The sequence below is a fragment of the Scyliorhinus torazame genome, chromosome 11, assembly GCF_047496885.1.
Source record: "Scyliorhinus torazame isolate Kashiwa2021f chromosome 11, sScyTor2.1, whole genome shotgun sequence".
Classification (NCBI taxonomy): domain Eukaryota; kingdom Metazoa; phylum Chordata; class Chondrichthyes; order Carcharhiniformes; family Scyliorhinidae; genus Scyliorhinus; species Scyliorhinus torazame.
The window spans coordinates 117220432-117229124 of NC_092717.1; the positions used below are offsets into that span (position 1 = coordinate 117220432).

The 8693-nt window shown below is 49.6% G+C and overlaps 1 long non-coding RNA gene across 1 annotated transcript in view; it reads left to right on the forward strand.

Moving 5' to 3' along the window:
• LOC140386011 (uncharacterized) overlaps positions 1–8304 on the forward strand; it is a 29731-nt gene extending 21427 nt beyond the window's left edge. The window contains exon 2 of the long non-coding RNA XR_011933532.1: positions 7200–8304. This is a non-coding gene — a long non-coding RNA (uncharacterized lncRNA). The remainder of the gene's footprint in view (positions 1–7199) is intronic.
• The last annotated feature ends 389 nt before the right edge of the window (positions 8305–8693 follow it).

Sequence of the window (8693 nt, forward strand, 5' to 3'; positions counted from 1 at the left end):
CCAGGGACCAGATGAAGGCCCCCTGCCCCATCAGCTACTCCAGCTTCTTGGCTACATATGAGCCCGCATCCGCTCCCTTGGCCATGCTAAATTGCCCCTTAATTGGAAAAAATGAATTGGGTACGCTAAATGTTTTTTAAAATGAAATAAAAAAAAACAGTTGGCAGATGGAGCATAAAGTCGGAATATATGGGGCTGGATTCTCTCTCCTGCTGCACCTGATTTCTGGTGCGGCACTCCCCTGCCAGCAGCAGGATCCTCCGTCTCGGCAGCCGGCCAAATGGGTTTCCCATTGTGGACACCCCCACACTGTCGGGAAATCCGTGGGTTTAGGTGCGCTGCTGGCGAAGTGGAGGATCCTGCCGGAGAATGGTGCTCATGAAGTTTTCCATCTTGGAGGGAGACTAGAAAAGCAGAGCATACTTTAAATGGAGAAAGACAGCAGAAGGTTATAGTACAGAGGAATCTGGCCCTTGTACATGAGTCGCAAAAGGTTAACATGCAGGTACAGCAAGTAATTAGGTAGGAAAATAGAATGTTGGCTTTTATGCAAGATGAATCGAATATTAAAGAAGGGAGGTCTTGCTAAAACTGAACAGGACATCAGTGAGATCTAGGGCTTGATTCTTTGACCGTGTTGCGCTTGATCAAGAGCACAACACTGCTGAAGAATCTCGGGAATGGGCGGCATGTGGCGCAGTGGATAGCACTGGGCCTGCGGCGCTGAGGACCCGGGTTCGAATCCCGGCCTGGGTCACTGTCCGGGTGGAGTTTGCATATTCTCCCCATGTCTGCGTGGGATTCAGCCCCACAACCCAAAGATGTGCAGGCTAGATGGATTGGCCACGCTAAATTGCCCCGTAATTGGAAAAAAAAATAATAATTAGGAAGAATCTTGGGAGAGCCTTTTGGGGGCCTCCCAGCAGCTTCCACGCCTCGTGGGATTCGCCCAAGATTCAGAACTCTGCCCAAAAGGCGAAGGACCAAACGGCGTTTCTGGAAGTACATCTTAAAACTACTTCAGACCTACTCACCCGGGATACACCAGCCTCTCTCGATTCTCCGGCCTCCCCAGGTAGGCTGCAGCCAGGCGTTGATCGATGCTGGTCCACAAGAACAGCGACTGGCGGAACGCACCCGATGGTTTGGCACTGCCCAGCTGGTACCTTGGCACTGCCCCCTTTAAAAAAATTTTTTTTTAGAGTATCCAATTATTTGTTTTTCCAATTAAGGGGCAATTTAGAATGGCCAATCCACCTAACCTACGCATCTTTGGGTTGTGGGGGTGAAACCCAAGCAGACATGTGGAGAATGTGCAAACTCCACATGGACAGTGACCCATGGCTGGGATTCGAACCCATGTCCTCAGTGCCGTAGGCAGCAGTGTTATCCACTGTGTCAAGTGCCCCCCACGGCACTGCCACCTTGGCACTGTCAAGCTGGCCAGATGGCATGGCCAGCTGGCTGGGGCACTGCCCAGGTGCCAGGGTGGCACTGCCAAGAGGCAGGGTCTGAGGGGGGCTATGCCCATGAAAGGAGGGTGGAGGGGATGTTTGAAGGGTGTTGGTGTGTAGGGCAGGAAAGTAGGGGCCTCCTGGAGGTTGGGGGATAATGGGAAGGGGTCCTGGAAGGGAGGGGATGCTGTAAGGGGACTTGGGGGGTAGGGGGCCTGAAGAATGGACCCCTAGGGACCCCATAGCAAGGTGACCTAACTTGGGGAGGGGGGGGTGAGGTCATGCCCACGTATGTGGGGGGTGACATTGCCCATTGGTGCGGGGTGTGGGGGACCCACAAGCTCATTTAGAGATCGGGCACCCTTTCAAAATGTTGGCCTGATCTGAGTTCAGCTCACCAGTGAATCATAGAATTTACAGTGCAGAAGGAGGCCATTCAGCCCATCGAGTCTGCACCAGCCCTTGGAAAGAGCACCCTACTTAAGCCCCACACCTCCACGCTATCCCCGTAACCCATTAATCCCACCTAACCTGTAACCCTACCTGTATTATTATTATTAACTTTTTTTTGGACACTAAGGGCAATTTTTAGAATAACCAATCCATCTAACCTGCACATCTTTGGATTGTGGGAGGAAACCGGAGAACCCGGAGGAAACCCACACACATGGGGAGAACGTGCAGAGTCCACACAGACAGTGACCCAAGCTGGGAATCGAACCTGGGACCCTGGAGCTGTGAAACAACTGTGCTAACCACTGTGCTACTCTGCTGCCCAGTGCTAAAAGAAATTCTGAGGGTGCGATTCTCCAGCCTCGTTACACTCTCAAGCGAAACAAGGCCAGCGAATAGCAGGAGAGGCCAAAAGCGAGAACCAAGCGAAGTGCCAAACAGTTTGTGATGCAACCGGCCAGCTCTGATAGGCGAAATCAGGATCTCGTCGTAGCATGGCGGGAAACCAATTATCATCACTTAAGCCCCATTTCCATACAATTAACTGGAGCCACCCCATATCCAACAGCCTCACGTCATTCAGCGACCTCCCCAGCAAGTGGTCACGCTGGCGCCGATCAGTATTCCTTTTTAAACAGGTGAACCTGGCAGAAGGGCTTCTGTGGGGAGCCGAGGAGGTGAGTATCCATGTTTCCTCACAGGCAAAGAGCCCAGGGGTGCTTGGCTTGCCATCCCAGTGTTCGGTGGGGATGAGGTGGGGGACCCTCCGCAGCGATGGGCAACCATGGGAGGGTGGGGTTGTGCTGGGGGGGGGGGGCACCTGAGGGGCAACCGTTCTCAGCACCACCATACCAACCCCTGGATCATGTTTATCCAGACCTGGGGCAACCCTTGTCCCTGCCTATCTGCCCCACCGACCACCCATAACCCTTACCGACTGGCTGTGCGGCTGAAGGCTATCGCTAATTTGAGATTGGCAATCGTGGTTAAGTGAGCACTTCACACAACCCAAGTGGATTCCCGTGGGTGGGAGGGCCATGTAACAATCGAGAATCATTGCCTAGAATCCCAATCACACCTTGATGCTTGGACACTGTGCCTGAACACTGCGAGAGGCAACACCCCCACACACGGCAGTCAACATCCAAACACCCAGGGATGGGACACAGGTCCGGGGCCATGTCCACGGCCAGAGAATGGGTTGTGCCCCGGGGAGGGAGAGATGCTCAGAGAGGTGGGCCAAGGGCCCGGAGGTCAGCCCGCATTGCGGAAGAAAGTGACAGTGGCACCATACTGGTTGTGCACAAAGGTGTTTATTGTGTTTGACAATTCCCCACCCTCCTGATGGTGCTGCCCCCTCACCCTCTACCTAGCCCCCTCCCGGGGTGCCCTCAGTGATCCTCGATGTGCTTTGCCCTCCTAGCTCTACCTCTAGGTGCGTCGCTGGGATGCACATCTGAGCTGAATGCAGCCAGCGGCTTACCTCGTCCCGTGGCCTTCGATATCCTTGGCGGGTGTCCTCTGTGGCTCTGAGGCCGGAGGGGCCTAGCTCAATTGTGGGTGGCATATGCACAGCCATGCCACCCTGTTCCATGCACTGGCTGCCCGATGCGGCCTCACCAAAGAAGTGGAACTCAGGGGGGAGCTGGTGGCCATTGCTGCCATTCCATGGGACGAGTCTGGGTTGGCACTCAGCACCCCTCCTCCCGCTCGGTGTCCATAGGGCCTTGGGGTTTATGTTGTGATGGAGGGGCAGCTGGTTCGAGCCCCGGCTGCCCCTGCATCATCTGGCTCTGCCAGCTCTGGCGGTTCCCCAAGGTCTGGACCCTGGTGTTGACGCCCTCAGCGATGCTCCTCAGTGACTAGAACATGCTCTGCAGTGCCTCAGCAGTGCCCACCTGCGACTGGCACAAGCTCTGCAGCGCCTTGACCATGTCCACCTGAGAGTCAGACATGTCCTGCAGAACGTCGTCAAGGTCAGCCTGGTACTGGGTCACATCCCCTGGCAAGGCGGACATTCTGTCGAGACCCTCAGCCATGGCTGTCACTGACTGCGCAACGCCTTGGACACTTTTACTAATGGTGGCGACATCATGCACCAAACTATCCACTGCGGCCGCCACCTTAGCAGTGTTGGCCTCAGTGCCACGCATTGCTGGCGACAGCTCCTGCGCCCGTAGTCTCTAGGACTCATCCGAGCGGCTATGTATCTGCTGGAGTGTCGCTGACATCTCTCTCTGAATGTCGCGGGCACTCCCTATCGTCTCCATCAGCTCTGGGTATCCCTGTTCCACAGGCTGAGTATCAGGCTTGGACCTAGCTGTGTCCTGAGATCCAGCAGACCTCAGACTACTGCCTCGCCTTGGGGTTCCTGCCTCCACCAGATGTGCATCAGTAGCAGTGTGGTGCTCACCAAATTGTGCCCCAGGAACCTGACCACTAACGTTTTTCCCACCGAGGTGCGTGTATCTGACAGCTGTTCCGTGACTATTATGGTGGCATCCTCGGAGCTCTCCTTCAAGGTGGTCTTCTGGGAGGCTGGAGAGGGTGCCACCCGGGATGGGCCGGCTCCGTCGGCTGGAGGACCTGCAAGAGAATAGACACGTGGTTAGTGGGAGGATTGGGTTAGTCACTAAGGGAATAACAACTCATGTTCGACAGGTTGTCTGGGTGGAGCCTGGTGGTCCCTCACCTTTGTGGCATCCGCCAGCCTCCGCATTGGTGACTGCTCTGTCCTCGGCTACACCGGTCATCTCCAGGGCATTATCCTCAATGGTGGTGAGGATCCTTATGTCCGGCACTCCACTGCCAGTCTGGCCCTCTCCCGACGACTGTGGGAGAGCTTTTCCTGAGGAGACACAGAGAGGGCATCATTAGCCACACATGTGGTTCACAGTAGTGGAATGGGGGTGTGTGAAGGCAGGATTGGGGGAGTTGAAGGGGGCGGGGGTGGAGGAAGGGTTGGGAGGTTGAAGGGGGAGGGGTGTCATGGGAGTGTGCTTTTAAGAAATGTTTTTGTCTTATGACATGAAATGAAAATCGCTTATTGTCACAAGTGGGCTTCAAATGAAGTTACTGTGAAAAGCCCCTAGTCGCCACATTCCGGCGCCTGTTCGAGGAGGCTAGTACGGGAATCGAACCGTGCTGCTGGCCTGCCTTGGTCTGCTTTAAAAGCCAGCGATTTAGCCCAGTGTGCTAAACCAGCCCCTATGGCTTCAGTGATGACATTGTGTGGGTGAAGCTGGGCTGTGGCTTTTGATTTTTTACTTTCACTTTGAGTTTGGAGCTGGCTGTGGCTCTGAGTTTTATTTTCGCTTTGAGTTTGGACTACTTTGTACTGCACAGGTTGAAAGTAGGTTTTCTCTATCTTCATTTTAAAAGCTGTTTCCAAACTGCTTGATAACTTAAAAGAGATAATTGTTTTCGGGAAGGAATTCAAACCTGCTGTTGGGAAAGGAAACAAGACCATCAACACCAAGTTATATACCAGTAAGAGTGCCGTGTGCTGGGCCAGGGGGTTCTGGTTTTTACTTGGATCTTGTTATTAAATTGGAACAGTTAAAGGGGGATCCATTAAGGGTTATAAATAGATTACTGTGGCTGTGTGGGGTATTTCTGTTTGTAGTTGATAAAAATTATTTCATGTGTGTGTTTATACAAATGTTTTGATTCAAGGTATCTAAGAACTTTGTTGAATAACAGCTGTAAGGCAGGCTCTTGTGCTCATCCCAGCCACATTCAATAAACAGTTGTAGGTCAGGTGAACTCCCATGATATACTTTGGAGTTTTCTAAACCCTTGCCCATAACAGAGGGTAAACTCTCTTGTGGCGGGGGGGGAGTCGTCTCGGGGGTTAGGAGGGGAGGTGCTATGGCGTCTACTCACTCATCCTGCCTGGTTTAGGTCATTGACCTTCTTCCTGTACCAGAGGCCAGTCCTCCTGGTCACACTAACAGCACTCACAGCCACCACCACCCCGTCCCAGGCAGCACTGGCTGCCCTGAGGTTAACCCTCCTGGACACTCGGGAGAACAGGACAACTCTCCTGGCCTCCACTGCATCTAGCAGCCACCCCAGGTCAACGTCCCTGAATCTTGGGGCTGGTCTCCTGGGCACCATTGTTATGAGCTGTCTGGGCTTGGCTGAGCCAGTGCAGCTTAAGTGTTGCTCGACCTTGTTAGCGGTGGGCTGGCGAGTGCGGTGCCGGCGAATTAGCTGGCGATCCTTCATTTACGAGAGAAGACCGTGAGGCCTCGTTAAGTGGACCGATTAACGTTGAATAGCGTTGTTGGCATCACTGGACTGAGCACCGGGAAGCTCGTGGCAATTCCCGCTCGCTACAACACTGAGTAATCATTCTGGAGAATAGTGCCTAAGTGTGGGCTAAACCGGTGAGAAACTCCCCAGGTTCCAAATAAGTTAGCTAAGTGTCATTGAACAGCGGTGGGGAACTTGCCGGCAGGGCCGGCGGAAAACTCCCTGATAAACCTGCCACAAATGAACATAGAAAGTTTCGGCAGAGTGGAGCCCTTAGATTACTGTGTACAATTTTGGACTCCTTACTTAAGGAGGATTACACTTGCATTGGAAGTAATTCAGACAAGGGTCGTTAGCTGATCCATGGGATGAAGGGGTTGTCTTATGATGATTGGTTGAGCAGGTTGGACCTATACTAATTGGAGTTCAGAAGAATGAAAGGCGATCTTATTGAAACATAAGTTTATGAGAGGGCTGGACAGGGAAAAGGCTGAGAGGACAATTCCTCTCGTGAGGCAATCTAGATCAAGGGGCACAGTTTACAAATAAGGCTCTCCCATTTAAGATGGAAGTGAGGAGGAGTTTCTTCTTTCAGAGAGCAGTGGAGGTAGGGCATTGAATATATTCAACACTGAATTGGATATATTTTTGATTGACAAGTAAGTCAAGGTTATGGAAGGTAGGGAGGAAAGTATTGAGGCTACAATCAGATCAGCCATGATCTTCCTGAATGGCAGAGCAGACTTGATAGGGTGCTTACTTATGCTCCTAATTCTTACAATGATGAGGTGAGTGGTAAACCCCAAGGGGACGTCGGGTCTGTAATGTAAACATGTAAGAACCAATTATAAACTTTAATCCCTGAATTCTAGGTAGAATTATCGATGCACGGACTTCATGAGCGAGATAAAAATCACTAGGTCAGAAAAGTAAATGTATTGCGGGTCATCCGCCTGAAACAATAATTCTTTTTCTCTTTTCACAGGTGTTGTCTGACCTGCTGAGTATTTTGAGCATCTTATGTTTTTATTTCAGGTTTCCAGCAGCTGTAGAATTTTATGAGAGAACATAGTGGGGACTCACCTGTGAAGCTGATAGGCTGGAAAGGCATTAAATAGTGAAGCTACATTCTGGCAAAGGCTTGCACTCATCGGGTTTCTTCTGAGAGTTTGACTTCACTATGTTACAGGTGATTCCTAAATTCTTGGAAGATACTTCACATATCTTCGACTTCAATCACCCTTGACTTGTTGAGCGCTTTCACTACGGCATGGGAATTGTTTATTCAGCTTTTCCTTAAACCTCTGATGAGGACCAAGAGGAGCAAAAACATGACCACCAGCAGACCAGAGCAGCAGCAGCACCAACAAAAAGTAGCACGACAAGTGCTATTTTGCTTTCTAGTTCGGAGTATTTTCTACGATCCCAGCCCCGGGTCACTGTCCATGTGGAGTTTGCACATTCTCTCTGTGTCAGTGTGGGTCTCATGATCACAACCCAAAGATGTACAGTGTAGGTGGACTGGCCACGTGAAATTGCCCCATAATTGAAAAATTATTTAGAAGATTTACCGTATGTTTTGATCGACTCTACAGTACCTTAAAAAGACAACCATGTCCTTTTAAACTAAGTGCTTTTTATATTTATGTCTGCTTGTTTAAAAGAAAAAATCATATTGCCAAATTAGCATCAGCATTTACTTGGTTTTAATGATCAAAAGACTAAAAGTGAGCCCGAATTAAAGGTGGCAGTTATTATGTTTGATTGATAAAATTGTGCTCAGTTTCAGCATTTTTCTTTGCCTCGGACATTCAACGTTTCCTTTGATGTTGTCCGTAACTGATATTTTTAAAAGATTGTGAAATTGGTTTTGAAGAACTATTAATTATATAAATTTACTCAAAGGTACCGAATTTTTAACTAACACATTTTTTCTATATTTCCCTAAACATTTTATACTTGCTGGCCCTTGCATACATCTGAATACCGATAACAGGCTTTCAACATTAGGAGACATTCCAATGGGTCAAGTTACAATTGAATATTCTGAATGTGAACAGGACAGTTATACGATTTCTCTTGCAGTGACGCACAGTGAATTTGGATGTATAAGGATGAATAAACAATATTAAAATTCCAATCTCGGTCTGTAGTCTGATTGCAGAATGCAGTGAAGGTGATGGTTGTGAGACCAAAAATATCATACAACTTGAATTTCATATTTGGGACAATACAACTAGCATCCAGTGCAAAGCCAGGTTTAACTTGAAGAACTTGGCAACTTTTTACACTTATCTTTTTCAATATACAGTTTTATAATGTTGGTAAAGAGGCAATACTTCTTCATGATTTCTCTCATAACATTTTGTGATTTCTGTGAATTTTATATTTGGCTGAATATGATATGGGCATGGAGTCACCAGAGATTGCCATGAGTGCAGAGGTACAATGCCAAGTCTCCCATACAGATCTTTGTATATCTTTGTATATAAAAAACTGATGGATAAATTATTTTGTATAAACTTTCGA